Source organism: Prinia subflava, chromosome 29, assembly GCF_021018805.1.
Source record: "Prinia subflava isolate CZ2003 ecotype Zambia chromosome 29, Cam_Psub_1.2, whole genome shotgun sequence".
Classification (NCBI taxonomy): Eukaryota; Metazoa; Chordata; class Aves; order Passeriformes; family Cisticolidae; genus Prinia; species Prinia subflava.
Genome location: NC_086275.1, coordinates 28,021 through 50,316, shown reverse-complemented (window position 1 = coordinate 50,316; position 22,296 = coordinate 28,021).

Below are 22,296 nucleotides of genomic sequence, written 5' to 3'. Positions count from 1 at the left end.
ATTTGAGGTCCAAACCCACTCTCTGGAACTACAAAATCACAGTTGTAAGCTCCAAGGCTTATGATTTTAAAGCTCAAAGCCTCATTTAAAGGGCCCTGGGCATCATTTTTTCAAAAGCCTGATCTGGAACAGGGTTGGGACTGTGATGTCATGCAAAGCCTGTGACACAGGGGACAAAAGGGGCCCAGGGAGGCGGGTTCCTCACCCTGGAGAGAGCCCTGAGGGTGAATATCCTCACCACTGAGGAGATGGCTGTAAATAGTGTCACGGGCCCATCCCAGATGGGTTTCTGGGGTGGGATGGAGTCCGTGTTCCTGATGCCCAGCATCACCCCCGCAGGTACAGGCAGGAGCAGCACCTGAGCCGCTCCCTCAGGGGTGTGGGGACAGGACTCAGCACTGAGCCATGTGGGGCTGGGGACAGCAGTGACACACGGCCCAGGGGTGCTGGAAGGCTGAGAACCAGCAGCAGCACAACCTGGAATTTCCTTCTTTTCCAGAGCGAAATGCTGTCTGGGATGCAGTGGCCGGCTACGTCCAACAACAGCTGTCTCTGCACAAGGTGGGACAACACCCCGGGACAACACCGTCCTTCTTTGCCCACCCAAAGCAGTGAGGAGTTCCCATGGCCCTCCTCATGGATCATGGCCTGGAATTCCTCTTTTCCTCCTCAGAATGCAGGAAAGCCACCCCAAAATCCCCTCCTGGGGGACAACGGGAGGCTGTGCAAGGGTGGTGTCACCCCTGGGAGGTGGCACTGTGCCACAGGGCTGATCCTGGAGAGCAGGGATGCCCTCGAGCTGCCTCTGTGTACTCCAGCATGGATTTTTGGGTGGGAGAAGGGAAAGGAGAGGCTCCAGCATGTCCTTCCCAGTGTCCTGACTTCTGAACTGTGGGAGTTGACAGAGCTTGGTCAAAGCCACCATCCCTTGATGGAACCATCCTTGGCTCTTCCCTCTGTCCAATTCTCACGCTTTATGCCTTTCTCTTCTGCTCCAGGGGATCCGAATTCCCACCCTTGGGTCCTTTGATGTGGTCCACACAGAGACCCTGGTGGGGAACAAGCCCGTGATCCTGCAGAGGCCGGTGTTCCACCTGGCCAGGAATCTTGGAGGAGCCCAGAACCTAGAAAATAAGGATGACCTGCTTGGTGAGACAGAGGATTTAACCCTGCAGGCCCGGGGTGGAGTAGGGGACCACACCACATTTCTAAAAGGATCTCCTGGGAAACACCTTTGGCCAAGCCCTGGGGAAGTGCCTCCATACCCCTCCCGTGCTTTTCCAGGGGGTAAGAAGCTGGAGCCTCTGAAATACGCCAGGGTGGCCATGGAGGCCTCTGTGCCCCGGAGGATGGTGGAGTGCTGCATCCTGGGCACCACGTCCCTGCTGCACCACTGCCTGGAGAAGGGCGTGGGCATCGCCTTCGTCCTGAGGGATGTGGGCGTGCTCCTCATCGAAGGCAGCAGGGTGAAAATGAGATTCTACCCGGACTTCCTGGAGAAAGTGACTGGGGAAAGCGTCCAGGACAGTGCCACACTCAAGGTGAGGCTTTGGCTTCCCCCTGCTCAGGCAGAGCTGCAGCAGTTCCCCAGCGCTGCTGGCATGTGGACACTGGGATGTGGCCAGGGGCTCTGGCCAGGCAGGAGCATGATTCCAGCTGCTCTACCTGCCCGGAACCCCTCCTCTCCTGAGTGCCTTGGCCACATCGAGGATGTGCTGGCACCTTCACCTTTCTGTGCTGCAGGCTCTCCAGCAGCTGGACATGGTGGTGTCCCAGGAGGTGCCCGTTGCTTCCCTGAGCTCCACTGGCCATGTCATCACCTTTCCCAAGTGAGTCAAACACCCTGGCAGCTTTGGCCTCTGGAGAGATCTGGGAGCTGTTTCTCCTCCTGGCCACAACTGTCCTGCAGAGCCCTGACTCTCGTCTGTGTCTGTGCTCATCAAACCTGTGAGCAGACCTGAGGGGACAGAGGGAGTATTTTGGGCAACCCTTGCTTCCCCATCATGGCCAGGAATTGTTTCCTGGGTGACCTTATTTCCCAGGACAGTCCTTGGGGTTGGAGCACAGTTGACTTGGGAGAACAATGGCCTGCGCCCTACAGCCAAACTCACCTGTGAGCAGGTGATGGTGGCAGGGGCCCAGGGCTGGTGGGGACGTGGGTCAGGATTGTGTTGTCTCTTTGTCTCCAGCTTTGAACAGGCACTTTCACTGCCCAGGGATCATCTCAAGGACTTTGGATTTGCTCCTGGGGAGGACAAGAGGAACAAAATAGGTTTGTCATCCATCAGGCAGGGCATGGGAGGTAAAGCAGCTCCCCACTCTCCAGGCAGCTGGCAGCTGTGACCTGATGGGACAGTCCCTAGCCATGGTTGTCACAGGGATCGGATGGTGCCAAAGCTTGGTGCCAGCTCATGGTGGCCTTTTCTCCTCAGGCTGCTTCCACAAGAGCCGAGCCCTGGGTTGGGAGGTGCCCAAGATGCAGATCCCTTGTTCAGCAGGAGGGTGGCGGTCCCAGGACCCATACTTGCCCCCAGAAATTACCTCTGCTTTCAGAAGAAGCTCTGTCCCCAACCTGCCACTATGTCTAGGAGGGTGCCAGGCCTCTGCGGACAGTGGTGTGAGAGGAGCAGGAATTCCCTCCTGGATGTGTTGGCACGAGGCCTGAGCCCCACCATGAGGCACCTGTGGCCAGCAGCATCCCAGCTGTGCTGCTCTGACCAGCTCTGTCCTTCCTGATTCCAGGGAGGTTTCCTGGCCTGCCCGTGCCTGCTCCCCAGGGCTCCGCTCCCAAGGCAGGAGCGCAGCCCTCTCCGAGGGGTGAGGAGGTGAAGGAGATAAGGCAGAGCTCTCAGGACAGGTGAGCCTGGAGGCTCAGGGCGTGGGGCCTTCTCTTTATTTTCTTTTCTCATTGTTGTATTTGGGACGGCAGAAATAACGATGTGACTCTAAATCTTGGAGGGCATATAGCAAAGTTTGTTAAAAGGCACACCCTTTTAATTCACTGTTCTGATAAAATGGGACATGACTGGTCATTCAGACCAACACCTCTTCGTGAACATCTTTGCAAGTAAACAAGATGGAAAAACAGCCAGTGGAAAGATTAGAAATTGTTTGGAATGTCTTCTCCCAGCTCCTCCAGAGCAATGCCTGGGAAAGTCTATCTGACTTGCTTTCCCACAGGCTCTGCTGCTGCCTGATACCTAAAAATCTCCCTTTGACCAGGCTGTCAGCATCCACACTTCTTATCCAGCCAGAGCTTGTACCCCAGCACGTCCACCAGCTACACAAAAATCCAGGTGTTAAATGCTCAGTGTAATTTGTTTTCTCTTAGACAAAAAAACCTTCCCTCCAAGCTATGAACTGGCTGAATTGCTCCACGTTTCTCCCCTTGACATTCCCATTTTAAAAGTGCCCGCAAACAGAAGGAATTCTAAAAAAGGCACATTCCTATTCCATTCAGCCCCCTCCACCCCTGAGCTAATTGGCGGGTGTTTCACAGTCCTGAGGTTTTATTAATGAACAGTATTTCTCTCAAAGCTAATTAGAACCTCCAGGCACTTGGCAATGGAGATGTCAGGTGCAAAGGCAGGGGGCAGGTGAGCACGACAGAGCTATGCATGGGGACAGTGAGGTGTCAGCCAAGGGTCCCAGCTAAGGGGGTTCCTCTCCTGGCTGGGCACAGCCATCTGCTGGGCAGAATTTGGCCCCAGACCCCTCCCAGCCTCACTCAGACATCTCCTGCTGTGTCCTTCCAGGAAGCTGCCAGTGATCCCAGGGGCTGCAGCTGGAAAAACGCAGCCTGTGACCGACCAAGCCAAGGGCAAAGCTGTGCCCAAGGGCCAAGCGTCGAAGCAGAGCAACAAAGAGGCAGCAGGAACTCAGAGGGGCAGAGGAGGAAGAGGAGAAGGAAAAGATCCCCTCGGGAGAGAGGGAGAAAAGAAAGTTCATTTTGAAAAAGAAGGAGAAAGAAGGGATTCTCTCAGCAGAGAAGGAGAAAGAGATTCTGTCAGAAAGGAAACAAAAAGAATCATTTCTCTCAATGGAGAGGGAAAAAGAAGAGATTATCTCAGAAGTGAAGGAGAAAAGAAAGTTGGACGAGGAAAAGAAAAAAAAGCAAAAGATGCTGTTGGAAGTGAAGGAGAAGAGAAAGTTGGACAAGGAAAAGAAAAAGACCCAAAAGATGCTGTTGGAAGTGAAGGAGAAGAGAAAGCTGGACAAGGAAAAGAAAAAAAAGCAAAAGATGCTGTTGGAAGTGAAGGAGAAAAGAAAGTTCATCCCAAAAGAGGAGAAAATAAAGATTCTCCCAGAAGAAAAGGAGAAAAAACAGTTCCTCTCAGAAGGGGAGAAAAGAAAGCTCCTCTTGGAAGAGAAGGGGAAAAGATCCGTCTCAAAAGAGAAGTGAAATATCTCCTTGAGAGAGAAAGAGAAAAGAAACTTCTCTTTGGAAGAGAAAGAGAAAGGGAAGTCCCTCTCGGGAGCGCATCCTTGCCGTGGAGAGCCCAGGCCAGGAAGGCGCAGCAGGACCCCAAGGTGTTCATCCTGCAGCAGCCGGGGCCCAGGGCCCCGCAGAGCCTCAGGGCCAGGCCCGAGGCCTTCTGGTCGGTGCTCAGAGAGCCCCAGCTGAGCGTTTTGGCCGGCTACAGGTTCGAGTCCTCCCGCCTGCTGCCCCCTCAGGACGCTGCAGCTTCGCCACTGCCCGTGCTGGAGAAGAGAGAAGTGGTGGCCAGGGGCCCATGGCCCTGGGTGGAGTGAGCAGGGATGAGCGTGAGCAGCACCTGAGGCGGCAAAACAGGGACGTGACTAGAACAGGAGCTGCCATTGTGGGAGGTTGTTTCCTCCTAGGAATGCGGAGTTGTGAGGAGATCTTCAAAGATCCTTCCATTCTGGTGAACGCCAGGGCCGAGGCGCCGCTGAGGGCTCGTCCATCTCCAAGGCTGAGGGACTCCTTTCCCAACCAGCAGGAGCCTCAGGACACACCCGGCCAGACTCTCTGGGGCTAGAGAAAGCCTAACTCAGCACAAGGCTTCTTTTTCGATCCCTGCTGGGAAGACAAAGCCTCTCTGGGAGGGCCTGGCAAAGCCTGGGGACAAAGTGCTGCTGCTGGAGAGGTTGCAGCAAAGGTGGAGGCAGAGAAAGAAAGAGTTGCCCTCCCGCCAGCATCCTGACCCAAACCCATCCAGGAGAGGCTGCAGGGCACTCCCAGGTCTGTCTCCTGAAGCAGCGAGGCTCACACCATGTGGCATTCCTGACTGAGACCAAGCCCCATCCCAAGTGCTGCTCCTGACTGCTGCTGGGATGAGATTTTTATCAAAAGAAAAATCCTACAGTAGCAAATTAAAACAGAATTCACTCTTCTGCTGCACAATCCTTCCCTTGCACACCTGCAATGTTCATTCCTTGTCCTTCAGTCCCTTAGGTTTAAGCACTGATAGTTTTAATAAATGCATCCAAAGTAAACAATTTATCTTTTCCACTGTATTTTATTACCTTTATTTTCCCTTAAAAAGCCTCCAGCACAACACTGAGCTCTGTTCACTTTAGGAGTCTCTGTAAATACGGGGTATTTTTACAGAAAGAAGTACCTGCAAATGCTTTTATGCAGTATTCAAAACTGCACTGTGTTTTATGTGAATTCTAGTGAGTTTCCATTTGGTTTTTATAGTATTGTGTATTTCCAGGTAAGATGTTCACCCCGTTCTTTTATTCAGGACTGGTTTTGTGTAATTTTACAATTTTAATTCGGTTAAAATATGGGATACGACCACATATATTTAAGAAGTTAATGTGCCAGAAAGGAGAATATACAAATACACTTACTAAATGCTGGTAAGAACCAACACAGCTGCTCAATGCTTTAAAAATATGCATTTAGTGTAAAGCTCCTTCACTGCCTACTTGACATCACACAGGGTCATGGAATTATTTGGGTAGGAAGGGATTTTAAATCCCATCCAGGGCCACCTCTGCCATGGGCAGGGACACCTCTCCCTGTCCCAGGCTGCTCCATGCCCTGTCCAGCCTGGCCTTGGACACTTCCAGGGATCCAAGGGCAGCCACAGCTCCTCTGGGAATTCCATCCTAGCACACACCACCCTCACAGGGAGCAGTCCCTTCCCAAAATCCCATTCATCCCTGCCCTCTGGCAGTGTAAAACCCTCACCCCTGGGCCTGGCACAGCCGACCCTGACAAAGAAAGATCTCAGTGCCTTTCTCGTGACCCCCTTTACCCACTGAAAGGTCACAACAAGGTCTCCTGGAGCCTTTTCTCCTCCAGGATGAGGAGGAGAAAACCCCCAAATCTTGCAGGGTTTCTGTTCCAGGAATGTGTTGCAACCCTGGGATCGTTTTCATGGCCTCCCCTGGACCTGCTCTAACAGGGCTGAGTCTTGCTGGTGATGGAGGAAGCTGGACATGGAAACTCCAGAGAATGGAGCAGAGAGCAAGAATTCCTTCCAATCCAAAACTTTCACACAGACCATTGTGCTGCTTATCTTTATTTGGACTTATATCACAAAATACTGTGTCCTGGTCCAAAATACTGTCTCACGATCCAGGAGCTCAGAATTGGCTCTCAAAGCCGTGAGGTGCCTGTGGAGAGAGAGAGGAAGCTGCTGAAGCCCTGCCAGGGCTGGATGCGTGGTGGGTGTGAGGCTGTGGAGCAGTGCTGGACATCCCATGGGATGTGGGTACCCAGGAGCTCTGGGCATAGAGAGCTCTGGGCAGGGCACGTGGCACCAGCTCCCAAATTTCTGCTGAGTTTGGTCAGTGACCAACTGAACATCCAGAGCTCCACTTCTTGAAACGCCTCATGGCATATCCAGCTACCCTGTACCAACATTTGGCAACCCCAGAAATGTTTCATGGTAGGTTCAACCCCCCAGAACCAACTTTTGGAACTCCAGAAATGTCTTATGACAGGTTCAACCCACCAGCATCAACATTTGGCAACCCCAGAAATGCCTCATGCTAGGTTCAGCTCCCCAACACCAACATTTGACATCCCCAGAAATGTCGCATGGCAGGTTCAGCCCCCCAAGCATCAACATTTGGCAATCCCAGAAATGTCTCATGGCAGGATCCATTTAGGAGTATTCTTCAATTGTACAGATTTGGAGCAGACAGAAGCCGAGGATACAGGCCTGGGCCAGGAACATGGAGGTGGATCTGAACGGTGGTCCTTTTCTATGGGAAAATCAACTAACCTATCAATGTTCCTGATGTCAGTTTGTAGCAGACCTTTTGCATTCCAAGCGCAAACAGTCTTGCAAAATGTGGCATCTTTCATGTGGAAGAAATCTTCAATTGTACGGACATGGAGCAGGCTGAAACTCTGGCTGCGGGTGTGTGGCCAGGAACATGGAGGTGGAGAGGAACGGTAGATATTTTCCATGGGAAAATGAACAAACCTCCCCATGTTCCTGATGTCAGATTGTGGGAGACATTTGGCACTCCAAAAGCAGCCCGAGTTCCAAAATGTGGCATCTTGCATCTGGGAGAAATCTTGAATCCCACGGCATTTTTGCAGGCCGAAGATGATGTGGCAGGATGAGTGTGGTGGACTCGAATGGTGGCCCTTTTCCATGGGAAACTAAACTCACCTGGCCATGTTCCTGATGTCAGATTGTGGGAGATGTTTGGCACTCCAAAAGCAGCCCGAGTTCCAAAATGTGTCATCTTGCGTCTGAGAGAAATCTTGAATGCCACGGCATTTTTGCAGGCAGAAGGCGATGGTGCAGAATGAGGCAGGATGATGTTGGTGGACACGAACGGTGGCCCTTTTCCATGGGAAACTAAACTCACCTGGCCATGTTCCTGGTGTCAGATTGTGGGAGACATTTGGCACTCCAAAAGCAGCCCGAGTTCCAAAATGTGGCATCTTGCATCTGGGAGAAATCTTGAATGCCACGGCATTTTTGCAGGCAAAAGCCGATGGAGCAGGATCGGGCAGGATGAGGGTAGCGGACATGAACGGTGGCGCTTTTCCTTAGGAAAATAAACGCACCTGGCCATGTTCCTGATGTCAGATTGTGGGAGACATTTGGCACTCCAAAAGCAGCCCGAATTCAAAAATGTGTCATTGTGTATCTGGGAGAAATCTTGAATGCCACGGCATTTTTGCAGGCAGAAGCCGATGGGGCAGAATGAGGCAGGATGAGGGTGGTGAACTCGAATGGTGGCCCTTTTCCATGGGAAACTAAACTCACCTGGCCATGTTCCTGATGTCAGATTGTGGGAGACATTTGGCACTCCAAAAGCAGCCCGAGTTCCAAAATGTGGCATCTTGCATCTGGGAGAAATCTTGAATATCACGGCATTTTTGCAGGCCGAAGCCGAGGTGGCCGGATGAGGGTGGTGGACACAAACGGTGGCCCTTTTCCATGGGAAACTAAACTCACCTGGCCATGTTCCTGATGTCAGATTGTGGGAGACATTTGGCAACCAAAAGTAGCCTGAGTTCCAAAATGTGGCATCTTGCATCTGGGAGAAATCTTGAATCCCACGGCATTTTTGCAGGCCGAAGATGATGTGGCAGGATGAGGCCGGATGAGGGTGGTGGACACGAACGGTGGCCCTTTTCCATGGGAAACTAAACTCACCTGGCCATGTTCCTGGTGTCAGATTGTGGGAGACATTTGGCACACCAAAAGCAGCCCGAGTTCCAAAATGTGGCATCTTGCATCTGGGAGAAATCTTGAATATCACGGCATTTTTGCAGGCAGAAGCCGAGAGGGCAGGATGGGGCAGGATGAGGGTGGTGGAAATGAACAGTGGCCCTTTTCCATGGGAAACTAAACGCACCTGGCCATGTTCCTGGTGTCAGATTGTGGGAGACATTTGGCACTACAAAAGCAGCCCGAGTTCCAAAATGTGGCATCTTGCATCTGGGAGAAATCTTGAATATCACGGCATTTTTGCAGGCCGAAGCCGAGGTGGCCGGATGAGGGTGGTGGACACGAACGGTGGCCCTTTTCCATGGGAAACTAAACTCACCTGGCCATGTTCCTGGTGTCAGATTGTGGGAGACATTTGGCACTCCAAAAGCAGCCCGAGTTCCAAAATGTGGCATCTTGCATCTGGGAGAAATCTTGAATATCACGGCATTTTTGCAGGCCGAAGCCGAGGTGGCCGGATGAGGGTGGTGGACACGAACGGTGGCCCTTTTCCATGGGAAACTAAACTCACGTGGCCATGTTCCTGGTGTCAGATTGTGGGAGACATTTAGCACTCCAAAAGCAGCCCGAGTTCCAAAATGTGGCATCTTGCATCTGGGAGAAATCTTGAATATCACGGCATTTTTGCAGGCTGAAGCCGAGGTGGCCGGATGACCGTGGTGGACACGAACGGTGGCCCTTTTCCATGGGAAACTAAACTCACCTGGCCATGTTCCTGGTGTCAGATTGTGGGAGACATTTGGCACTCCAAAAGCAGCCCGAGTTCCAAAATGTGGCATCTTGCATCTGGGAGAAATCTTGAATATCACGGCATTTTTGCAGGCTGAAGCCGAGGTGGCCGGATGAGGGTGGTGGACACGAACGGTGGCCCTTTTCCATGGGAAACTAAACTCACCTGGCCATGTTCCTGGTGTCAGATTGTGGGAGACATTTGGCACTCCAAAAGCAGCCCGAGTTCCAAAATGTGGCATCTTGCATCTGGGAGAAATCTTGAATATCACGGCATTTTTGCAGGCTGAAGCCGAGGTGGCCGGGTGAGGGTGGTGGACACGACCGGTGGCCCTTTTCCATGGGAAACTAAACTCACCTGGCCATGTTCCTGGTGTCAGATTGTGGGAGACATTTGGCACTCCAAAAGCAGCCCGAGTTCCAAAATGTGGCATCTTGCATCTGGGAGAAATCTTGAATATCACGGCATTTTTGCAGGCTGAAGCCGAGGTGGCCGGATGAGGGTGGTGGACACGACCGGTGGCCCTTTTCCATGGGAAACTAAACTCACCTGGCCATGTTCCTGGTGTCAGATTGTGGGAGACATTTGGCACTCCAAAAGCAGCCCGAGTTCCAAAATGTGGCATCTTGCATCTGGGAGAAATCTTGAATATCACGGCATTTTTGCAGGCTGAAGCCGAGGTGGCCGGATGAGGGTGGTGGACAAGAACGGTGGCCCTTTTCCATGGGAAACTAAACGCACCTGGCCATGTTCCTGGTGTCAGATTGTGGGAGACATTTGGCACTCCAAAAGCAGCCCGAGTTCCAAAATGTGGCATCTTGCATCTGGGAGAAATCTTGAATATCACGGCATTTTTGCAGGCTGAAGCCGAGGTGGCCTGATGACCGTGGTGGACACGAACGGTGGCCCTTTTCCATGGGAAACTAAACTCACCTGGCCATGTTCCTGGTGTCAGATTGTGGGAGATATTTAGCACTCCAAAAGCAGCCTGAGTTCCAAAATGTGGCATCTTGCATCTGGGAGAAATCTTGAATATCACGGCATTTTTGCAGGCTGAAGCCGAGGTGGCCGGATGAGGGTGGTGGACACGACCGGTGGCCCTTTTCCATGGGAAACTAAACTCACCTGGCCATGTTCCTGGTGTCAGATTGTGGGAGACATTTGGCACTCCAAAAGCAGCCCGAGTTCCAAAATGTGGCATCTTGCATCTGGGAGAAATCTTGAATATCACGGCATTTTTGCAGGCCGAAGCCGAGGTGGCCGGATGAGGGTGGTGGACACGAACGGTGGCCCTTTTCCATGGGAAACTAAACTCACCTGGCCATGTTCCTGGTGTCAGATTGTGGGAGACATTTGGCACTCCAAAAGCAGCCCGAGTTCCAAAATGTGGCATCTTGCATCTGGGAGAAATCTTGAATATCACGGCATTTTTGCAGGCCGAAGCCGAGGTGGCCGGATGAGGGTGGTGGACACGAACAGTGGCCCTTTTCCATGGGAAACTAAACTCACCTGGCCATGTTCCTGGTGTCAGATTGTGGGAGACATTTGGCACTCCAAAAGCAGCCCGAGTTCCAAAATGTGGCATCTTGCATCTGGGAGAAATCTTGAATATCACTGCATTTTTGCAGGCTGAAGCCGAGGTGGCCGGATGAGGGTGGTGGACACGAACGGTGGCCCTTTTCCATGGGAAACTAAACTCACCTGGCCATGTTCCTGGTGTCAGATTGTGGGAGACATTTGGCACTCCAAAAGCAGCCCGAGTTCCAAAATGTGGCATCTTGCATCTGGGAGTAATCTTGAATATCACGGCATTTCTGCAGGCCGAAGCCGAGGTGGCCGGATGAGGGTGGTGGACACGACCGGTGGCCCTTTTCCATGGGAAACTAAACTCACCTGGCCATGTTCCTGGTGTCAGATTGTGGGAGACATTTGGCACTCCAAAAGCAGCCCGAGTTCCAAAATGTGGCATCTTGCATCTGGGAGAAATCTTGAATATCACGGCATTTTTGCAGGCTGAAGCCGAGGTGGCCGGATGAGGGTGGTGGACACGACCGGTGGCCCTTTTCCATGGGAAACTAAACTCACCTGGCCATGTTCCTGGTGTCAGATTGTGGGAGACATTTGGCACTCCAAAAGCAGCCCGAGTTCCAAAATGTGGCATCTTGCATCTGGGAGAAATCTTGAATATCACGGCATTTTTGCAGGCTGAAGCCGAGGTGGCCGGATGAGGGTGGTGGACACGAACGGTGGCCCTTTTCCATATGAAACTAAACTCACCTGGCCATGTTCCTGGTGTCAGATTGTGGGAGACATTTGGCACTCCAAAAGCAGCCCGAGTTCCAAAATGTGGCATCTTGCATCTGGGAGAAATCTTGAATATCACGGCATTTTTGCAGGCTGAAGCCGAGGTGGCCGGATGAGGGTGGTGGACACGACCAGTGGCCCTTTTCCATGGGAAACTAAACTCACCTGGCCATGTTCCTGGTGTCAGATTGTGGGAGACATTTGGCACTCCAAAAGCAGCCCGAGTTCCAAAATGTGGCATCTTGCATTCGGGAGAAATCTTGAATATCACGGCATTTTTGCAGGCTGAAGCCGAGGTGGCCGGATGAGGGTGGTGGACACGAACGGTGGCCCTTTTCCATGGGAAACTAAACTCACCTGGCCATGTTCCTGGTGTCAGATTGAGGGAGACATTTAGCACTCCAAAAGCAGCCCGAGTTCCAAAATGTGGCATCTTGCATCTGGGAGAAATCTTGAATATCACGGCATTTTTGCAGGCCGAAGCCGAGGCGGCCGGATGACCGTGGTGGACACGAACGGTGGCCCTTTTCCATGGGAAACTAAACTCACCTGGCCATGTTCCTGGTGTCAGATTGTGGGAGACATTTGGCACTCCAAAAGCAGCCCGAGTTCCAAAATGTGGCATCTTGCATCTGGGAGAAATCTTGAATATCACGGCATTTTTGCAGGCTGAAGCCGAGGTGGCCGGATGAGGGTGGTGGACACGAACGGTGGCCCTTTTCCATGGGAAACTAAACTCACCTGGCCATGTTCCTGGTGTCAGATTGTGGGAGACATTTGGCACTCCAAAAGCAGCCCGAGTTCCAAAATGTGGCATCTTGCATCTGGGAGAAATCTTGAACATCACGGCATTTTTGCAGGCTGAAGCCGAGGTGGCCTGATGAGGGTGGTGGATACGAACGGTGGCCCTTTTCCATGGGAAACTAAACTCACCTGGCCATGTTCCTGATGTCAGATTGTGGGAGACATTTGGCAACCAAAAGTAGCCCGAGTTCCAAAATGTGGCATCTTGCATCTGGGAGAAATCTTGAATATCACGGCATTTTTGCAGGCAGAAGCCGATAGGGCAGGATGGGACAGGATGAGGGTGGTGGACATGAACGGTGGCCCTTTTCCATGGGAAACTAAACTCACCTGGCCATGTTCCTGGTGTCAGATTGTGGGAGACATTTGGCACTCCAAAAGCAACTCGAGTTCCAAAATGTGGCATCTTGCATCTGGGAGAAATCTTGAATGCCACAGCATTTTTGCAGGCCGAAGCTGATGTGGAAGGATGAGGCTGGATGAGGGTGGTGGACACGAACGGTGGCCCTTTTCCATATGAAACTAAATGCACCTGGCCATGTTCCTGATGTCAGATTGTGGGAGACATTTGGCACTCCAAAAGCAGCCCGAGTTCCAAAATGTGGCATCTTGCATCTGGGAGAAATCTTGAATATCACGGCATTTTTGCAGGCTGAAGCCGAGGTGGCCGGATGAGGGTGGTGGACACGACCGGTGGCCCTTTTCCATGGGAAACTAAACTCACCTGGCCATGTTCCTGATGTCAGATTGTGGGAGACATTTGGCACTCCAAAAGCAGCCCGAGTTCCAAAATGTGGCATCTTGCATCTGGGAGAAATCTTGAATATCACGGCATTTTTGCAGGCTGAAGCCGAGGTGGCCGGATGAGGGTGGTGGACACGACCGGTGGCCCTTTTCCATGGGAAACTAAACTCACCTGGCCATGTTCCTGGTGTCAGATTGTGGGAGACATTTGGCACTCCAAAAGCAGCCCGAGTTCCAAAATGTGGCATCTTGCATCTGAGAGAAATCTTGAATATCACGGCATTTTTGCAGGCTGAAGCCGAGGTGGCCGGATGAGGGTGGTGGACACGAACGGTGGCCCTTTTCCATGGGAAACTAAACTCACCTGGCCATGTTCCTGGTGTCAGATTGTGGGAGACATTTGGCACTCCAAAAGCAGCCCGAGTTCCAAAATGTGGCATCTTGCATCTGGGAGAAATCTTGAATATCACGGCATTTTTGCAGGCTGAAGCCGAGGTGGCCGGATGAGGGTGGTGGACACGAACGGTGGCCCTTTTCCATGGGAAACTAAACTCACCTGGCCATGTTCCTGGTGTCAGACTGTGGGAGACATTTAGCACTTCAAAAGCAGCCCGAGTTCCAAAATGTGGCATCTTGCATCTGGGAGAAATCTTGAATATCACGGCATTTTTGCAGGCTGAAGCCGAGGTGGCCGGATGAGGGTGGTGGACACGAACGGTGGCCCTTTTCCATGGGAAACTAAACTCACCTGGCCATGTTCCTGGTGTCAGATTGTGGGAGACATTTGGCACTCCAAAAGCAGCCCGAGTTCCAAAATGTGGCATCTTGCATCTGGGAGAAATCTTGAATATCACGGCATTTTTGCAGGCTGAAGCCGAGGTGGCCGGATGAGGGTGGTGGACACGAACGGTGGCCCTTTTCCATGGGAAACTAAACTCACCTGGCCATGTTCCTGGTGTCAGATTGTGGGAGACATTTGGCACTCCAAAAGCAGCCCGAGTTCCAAAATGTGGCATCTTGCATCTGGGAGAAATCTTGAATATCACGGCATTTTTGCAGGCCGAAGCTGAGGTGGCCTGATGAGGGTGGTGGACACGAACGGTGGCCCTTTTCCATGGGAAACTAAACTCACCTGGCCATGTTCCTGGTGTCAGATTGTGGGAGACATTTGGCACTCCAAAAGCAGCCCGAGTTCCAAAATGTGGCATCTTGCATCTGGGAGAAATCTTGAATATCACGGCATTTTTGCAGGCTGAAGCCGAGGTGGCCGGATGAGGGTGGTGGACACGAACGGTGGCCCTTTTCCATGGGAAACTAAACTCACCTGGCCATGTTCCTGGTGTCAGATTGTGGGAGACATTTGGCACTCCAAAAGCAGCCCGAGTTCCAAAATGTGGCATCTTGCATCTGGGAGAAATCTTGAATGCCACGGCATTTTTGCAGGCAAAAGCCGATGGAGCAGGATCGGGCAGGATGAGGGTAGCGGACATGAACGGTGGCGCTTTTCCTTAGGAAAATAAACGCACCTGGCCATGTTCCTGATGTCAGATTGTGGGAGACATTTGGCACTCCAAAAGCAGCCCGAATTCAAAAATGTGTCATTGTGTATCTGGGAGAAATCTTGAATGCCATGGCATTTTTGCAGGCAGAAGCCGATGGGGCAGAATGAGGCAGGATGAGGGTGGTGAACTCGAATGGTGGCCCTTTTCCATGGGAAACTAAACTCACCTGGCCATGTTCCTGATGTCAGATTGTGGGAGACATTTGGCAACCAAAAGTAGCCTGAGTTCCAAAATGTGGCATCTTGCATCTGGGAGAAATCTTGAATCCCACGGCATTTTTGCAGGCCGAAGATGATGTGGCAGGATGAGGCCGGATGAGGGTGGTGGACACGAACGGTGGCCCTTTTCCATGGGAAACTAAACTCACATGGCCATGCTCCTGGTGTCAGATTGTGGGAGACATTTGGCACACCAAAAGCAGCCCGAGTTCCAAAATGTGGCATCTTGCATCTGGGAGAAATCTTGAATATCACGGCATTTTTGCAGGCAGAAGCCGAGAGGGCAGGATGGGGCAGGATGAGGGTGGTGGAAATGAACAGTGGCCCTTTTCCATGGGAAACTAAACGCACCTGGCCATGTTCCTGGTGTCAGATTGTGGGAGACATTTGGCACTCCAAAAGCAGCCCGAGTTCCAAAATGTGGCATCTTGCATCTGGGAGAAATCTTGAATATCACGGCATTTTTGCAGGCCGAAGCCGAGGTGGCCGGATGAGGGTGGTGGACACGAACGGTGGCCCTTTTCCATGGGAAACTAAACTCACGTGGCCATGTTCCTGGTGTCAGATTGTGGGAGACATTTAGCACTCCAAAAGCAGCCCGAGTTCCAAAATGTGGCATCTTGCATCTGGGAGAAATCTTGAATATCACGGCATTTTTGCAGGCTGAAGCCGAGGTGGCCGGATGACCGTGGTGGACACGAACGGTGGCCCTTTTCCATGGGAAACTAAACTCACCTGGCCATGTTCCTGGTGTCAGATTGTGGGAGACATTTGGCACTCCAAAAGCAGCCCGAGTTCCAAAATGTGGCATCTTGCATCTGGGAGAAATCTTGAATATCACGGCATTTTTGCAGGCTGAAGCCGAGGTGGCCGGATGAGGGTGGTGGACACGAACGGTGGCCCTTTTCCATGGGAAACTAAACTCACCTGGCCATGTTCCTGGTGTCAGATTGTGGGAGACATTTGGCACTCCAAAAGCAGCCCGAGTTCCAAAATGTGGCATCTTGCATCTGGGAGAAATCTTGAATATCACGGCATTTTTGCAGGCTGAAGCCGAGGTGGCCGGGTGAGGGTGGTGGACACGACCGGTGGCCCTTTTCCATGGGAAACTAAACTCACCTGGCCATGTTCCTGGTGTCAGATTGTGGGAGACATTTGGCACTCCAAAAGCAGCCCGAGTTCCAAAATGTGGCATCTTGCATCTGGGAGAAATCTTGAATATCACGGCATTTTTGCAGGCTGAAGCCGAGGTGGCCGGATGAGGGTGGTGGACACGACCGGTGGCCCTTTTCCATGGGAAACTAAACTCACCTGGCCATGTTCCTGGTGTCAGATTGTGGGAGACATTTGGCACTCCAAAAGCAGCCCGAGTTCCAAAATGTGGCATCTTGCATCTGGGAGAAATCTTGAATATCACGGCATTTTTGCAGGCTGAAGCCGATTTGGCCGGATGAGGGTGGTGGACAAGAACGGTGGCCCTTTTCCATGGGAAACTAAACGCACCTGGCCATGTTCCTGGTGTCAGATTGTGGGAGACATTTGGCACTCCAAAAGCAGCCCGAGTTCCAAAATGTGGCATCTTGCATCTGGGAGAAATCTTGAATATCACGGCATTTTTGCAGGCTGAAGCCGAGGTGGCCTGATGACCGTGGTGGACACGAACGGTGGCCCTTTTCCATGGGAAACTAAACTCACCTGGCCATGTTCCTGGTGTCAGATTGTGGGAGATATTTAGCACTCCAAAAGCAGCCTGAGTTCCAAAATGTGGCATCTTGCATCTGGGAGAAATCTTGAATATCACGGCATTTTTGCAGGCTGAAGCCGAGGTGGCCGGATGAGGGTGGTGGACACGACCGGTGGCCCTTTTCCATGGGAAACTAAACTCACCTGGCCATGTTCCTGGTGTCAGATTGTGGGAGACATTTGGCACTCCAAAAGCAGCCCGAGTTCCAAAATGTGGCATCTTGCATCTGGGAGAAATCTTGAATATCACGGCATTTTTGCAGGCCGAAGCCGAGGTGGCCGGATGAGGGTGGTGGACACGAACGGTGGCCCTTTTCCATGGGAAACTAAACTCACCTGGCCATGTTCCTGGTGTCAGATTGTGGGAGACATTTGGCACTCCAAAAGCAGCCCGAGTTCCAAAATGTGGCATCTTGCATCTGGGAGAAATCTTGAATATCACGGCATTTTTGCAGGCCGAAGCCGAGGTGGGCGGATGAGGGTGGTGGACACGAACAGTGGCCCTTTTCCATGGGAAACTAAACTCACCTGGCCATGTTCCTGGTGTCAGATTGTGGGAGACATTTGGCACTCCAAAAGCAGCCCGAGTTCCAAAATGTGGCATCTTGCATCTGGGAGAAATCTTGAATATCACTGCATTTTTGCAGGCTGAAGCCAAGGTGGCCGGATGAGGGTGGTGGACACGAACGGTGGCCCTTTTCCATGGGAAACTAAACTCACCTGGCCATGTTCCTGGTGTCAGATTGTGGGAGACATTTGGCACTCCAAAAGCAGCCCGAGTTCCAAAATGTGGCATCTTGCATCTGGGAGTAATCTTGAATATCACGGCATTTCTGCAGGCTTAAGCCGAGGTGGCCGGATGAGGGTGGTGGACACGACCGGTGGCCCTTTTCCATGGGAAACTAAACTCACCTGGCCATGTTCCTGGTGTCAGATTGTGGGAGACATTTGGCACTCCAAAAGCAGCCCGAGTTCCAAAATGTGGCATCTTGCATCTGGGAGAAATCTTGAATATCACGGCATTTTTGCAGGCTGAAGCCGAGGTGGCCGGATGAGGGTGGTGGACACGAACGGTGGCCCTTTTCCATGGGAAACTAAACTCACCTGGCCATGTTCCTGGTGTCAGATTGTGGCAGACATTTGGCACTCCAAAAGCAGCCCGAGTTCCAAAATGTGGCATCTTGCATCTGGGAGAAATCTTGAATATCACGGCATTTTTGCAGGCTGAAGCCGAGGTGGCCGGATGAGGGTGGTGGACACGAACGGTGGCCCTTTTCCATATGAAACTAAACTCACCTGGCCATGTTCCTGGTGTCAGATTGTGGGAGACATTTGGCACTCCAAAAGCAGCCCGAGTTCCAAAATGTGGCATCTTGCATCTGGGAGAAATCTTGAATATCACGGCATTTTTGCAGGCTGAAGCCGAGGTGGCCGGATGAGGGTGGTGGACACGACCGGTGGCCCTTTTCCATGGGAAACTAAACTCACCTGGCCATGTTCCTGGTGTCAGATTGTGGGAGACATTTGGCACTCCAAAAGCAGCCCGAGTTCCAAAATGTGGCATCTTGCATCTGGGAGAAATCTTGAATATCACGGCATTTTTGCAGGCTGAAGCCGAGGTGGCCGGATGAGGGTGGTGGACACGAACGGTGGCCCTTTTCCATGGGAAACTAAACTCACCTGGCCATGTTCCTGGTGTCAGATTGAGGGAGACATTTAGCACTCCAAAAGCAGCCCGAGTTCCAAAATGTGGCATCTTGCATCTGGGAGAAATCTTGAATATCACGGCATTTTTGCAGGCCGAAGCCGAGGCGGCCGGATGACCGTGGTGGACACGAACGGTGGCCCTTTTCCATGGGAAACTAAACTCACCTGGCCATGTTCCTGGTGTCAGATTGTGGGAGACATTTGGCACTCCAAAAGCAGCCCGAGTTCCAAAATGTGGCATCTTGCATCTGGGAGAAATCTTGAATATCACGGCATTTTTGCAGGCTGAAGCCGAGGTGGCCGGATGAGGGTGGTGGACACGAACGGTGGCCCTTTTCCATGGGAAACTAAACTCACCTGGCCATGTTCCTGGTGTCAGAGTGTGGGAGACATTTGGCACTCCAAAAGCAGCCCGAGTTCCAAAATGTGGCATCTTGCATCTGGGAGAAATCTTGAATATCACGGCATTTTTGCAGGCAGAAGCCGATAGGGCAGGATGGGACAGGATGAGGGTGGTGGACATGAACGGTGGCCCTTTTCCATGGGAAACTAAACTCACCTGGCCATGTTCCTGATGTCAGATTGTGGGAGACATTTGGCACTCCAAAAGCAACTCGAGTTCCAAAATGTGGCATCTTGCATCTGGGAGAAATCTTGAATGCCACAGCATTTTTGCAGGCCGAAGCTGATGTGGAAGGATGAGGCTGGATGAGGGTGGTGGACACGAACGGTGGCCCTTTTCCATATGAAACTAAATGCACCTGGCCATGTTCCTGATGTCAGATTGTGGGAGACATTTGGCACTCCAAAAGCAGCCCGAGTTCCAAAATGTGGCATCTTGCATCTGGGAGAAATCTTGAATATCACGGCATTTTTGCAGGCTGAAGCCGAGGTGGCCGGATGAGGGTGGTGGACACGAACGGTGGCCCTTTTCCATGGGAAACTAAACTCACCTGGCCATGTTCCTGATGTCAGATTGTGGGAGACATTTGGCACTCCAAAAGCAGCCCGAGTTCCAAAATGTGGCATCTTGCATCTGGGAGAAATCTTGAATATCACGGCATTTTTGCAGGCTGAAGCCGAGGTGGCCGGATGAGGGTGGTGGACACGACCGGTGGCCCTTTTCCATGGGAAACTAAACTCACCTGGCCATGTTCCTGGTGTCAGATTGTGGGAGACATTTGGCACTCCAAAAGCAGCCCGAGTTCCAAAATGTGGCATCTTGCATCTGGGAGAAATCTTGAATATCACGGCATTTTTGCAGGCTGAAGCCGAGGTGGCCGGATGAGGGTGGTGGACACGAACGGTGGCCCTTTTCCATGGGAAACTAAACTCACCTGGCCATGTTCCTGGTGTCAGATTGTGGGAGACATTTGGCACTCCAAAAGCAGCCCGAGTTCCAAAATGTGGCATCTTGCATCTGGGAGAAATCTTGAATATCACGGCATTTTTGCAGGCTGAAGCCGAGGTGGCCGGATGAGGGTGGTGGACACGAACGGTGGCCCTTTTCCATGGGAAACTAAACTCACCTGGCCATGTTCCTGGTGTCAGACTGTGGGAGACATTTAGCACTCCAAAAGCAGTTCGAGTTCCAAAATGTGGCATCTTGCATCTGGGAGAAATCTTGAATATCACGGCATTTTTGCAGGCTGAAGCCGAGGTGGCCGGATGAGGGTGGTGGACACGAACGGTGGCCCTTTTCCATGGGAAACTAAACTCACCTGGCCATGTTCCTGGTGTCAGATTGTGGGAGACATTTGGCACTCCAAAAGCAGCCCGAGTTCCAAAATGTGGCATCTTGCATCTGGGAGAAATCTTGAATATCACGGCATTTTTGCAGGCTGAAGCCGAGGTGGCCGGATGAGGGTGGTGGACACGACCGGTGGCCCTTTTCCATGGGAAACTAAACTCACCTGGCCATGTTCCTGGTGTCAGATTGTGGGAGACATTTGGCACTCCAAAAGCAGCCCGAGTTCCAAAATGTGGCATCTTGCATCTGGGAGAAATCTTGAATATCACGGCATTTTTGCAGGCCGAAGCTGAGGTGGCCTGATGAGGGTGGTGGACACGAACGGTGGCCCTTTTCCATGGGAAACTAAACTCACCTGGCCATGTTCCTGGTGTCAGATTGTGGGAGACATTTGGCACTCCAAAAGCAGCCCGAGTTCCAAAATGTGGCATCTTGCATCTGGGAGAAATCTTGAACATCACGGCATTTTTGCAGGCTGAAGCCGAGGTGGCCGGATGAGGGTGGTGGACACGAACGGTGGCCCTTTTCCATGGGAAACTAAACTCACCTGGCCATGTTCCTGGTGTCAGATTGTGGGAGACATTTGGCACTCCTAAAGCAGCCCGAGTTCCAAAATGTGGCATCTTGCATCTGGGAGAAATCTTGAATATCACGGCATTTTTGCAGGCCGAAGCCGAGGTGGCCGGATGAGGGTGGTGGACACGAACGGTGGCCCTTTTCCATGGGAAACTAAACTCACCTGGCCATGTTCCTGGTGTCAGATTGTGGGAGACATTTGGCACTCCAAAAGCAGCCCGAGTTCCAAAATGTGGCATCTTGCATCTGGGAGAAATCTTGAATATCACGGCATTTTTGCAGGCTGAAGCCGAGGTGGCCGGATGAGGGTGGTGGACACGAACGGTGGCCCTTTTCCATGGGAAACTAAACTCACCTGGCCATGTTCCTGGTGTCAGATTGTGGGAGACATTTGGCACTCGAAAAGCAGCCCGAGTTCCAAAATGTGGCATCTTGCATCTGGGAGAAATCTTGAATATCACTGCATTTTTGCAGGCTGAAGCCGAGGTGGCCGGATGAGGGTGGTGGACACGAACGGTGGCCCTTTTCCATGGGAAACTAAACTCACCTGGCCATGTTCCTGGTGTCAGATTGTGGGAGACATTTGGCACTCCAAAAGCAGCCCGAGTTCCAAAATGTGGCATCTTGCATCTGGGAGAAATCTTGAATATCACGGCATTTTTTGCAGGCCGAAGCCGAGGTGGCCGGATGAGGGTGGTGGACACGAACGGTGGCCCTTTTCCATGGGAAACTAAACTCACCTGGCCATGTTCCTGGTGTCAGATTGTGGGAGACATTTGGCACTCCAAAAGCAGCCCGAGTTCCAAAATGTGGCATCTTGCATCTGGGAGAAATCTTGAATATCACGGCATTTTTGCAGGCCGAAGCCGAGGTGGCCGGATGAGGGTGGTGGACACGAACGGTGGCCCTTTTCCATGGGAAACTAAACTCACCTGGCCATGTTCCTGGTGTCAGATTGTGGGAGACATTTGGCACTCCAAAAGCAGCCCGAGTTCCAAAATGTGGCATCTTGCATCTGGGAGAAATCTTGAATATCACGGCATTTTTGCAGGCCGAAGCCGAGGTGGCCGGATGAGGGTGGTGGACACGAACGGTGGCCCTTTTCCATGGGAAACTAAACTCACCTGGCCATGTTCCTGGTGTCAGATTGTGGGAGACATTTGGCACTCCAAAAGCAGCCCGAGTTCCAAAATGTGGCATCTTGCATCTGGGAGAAATCTTGAATATCACGGCATTTTTGCAGGCCGAAGCCGAGGTGGCCGGATGAGGGTGGTGGACACGAACGGTGGCCCTTTTCCATGGGAAACTAAACTCACCTGGCCATGTTCCTGGTGTCAGATTGTGGGAGACATTTGGCACTCCAAAAGCAGCCCGAGTTCCAAAATGTGGCATCTTGCATCTGGGAGAAATCTTGAATATCACGGCATTTTTGCAGGCTGAAGCCGAGGTGGCCGGATGAGGGTGGTGGACACGAACGGTGGCCCTT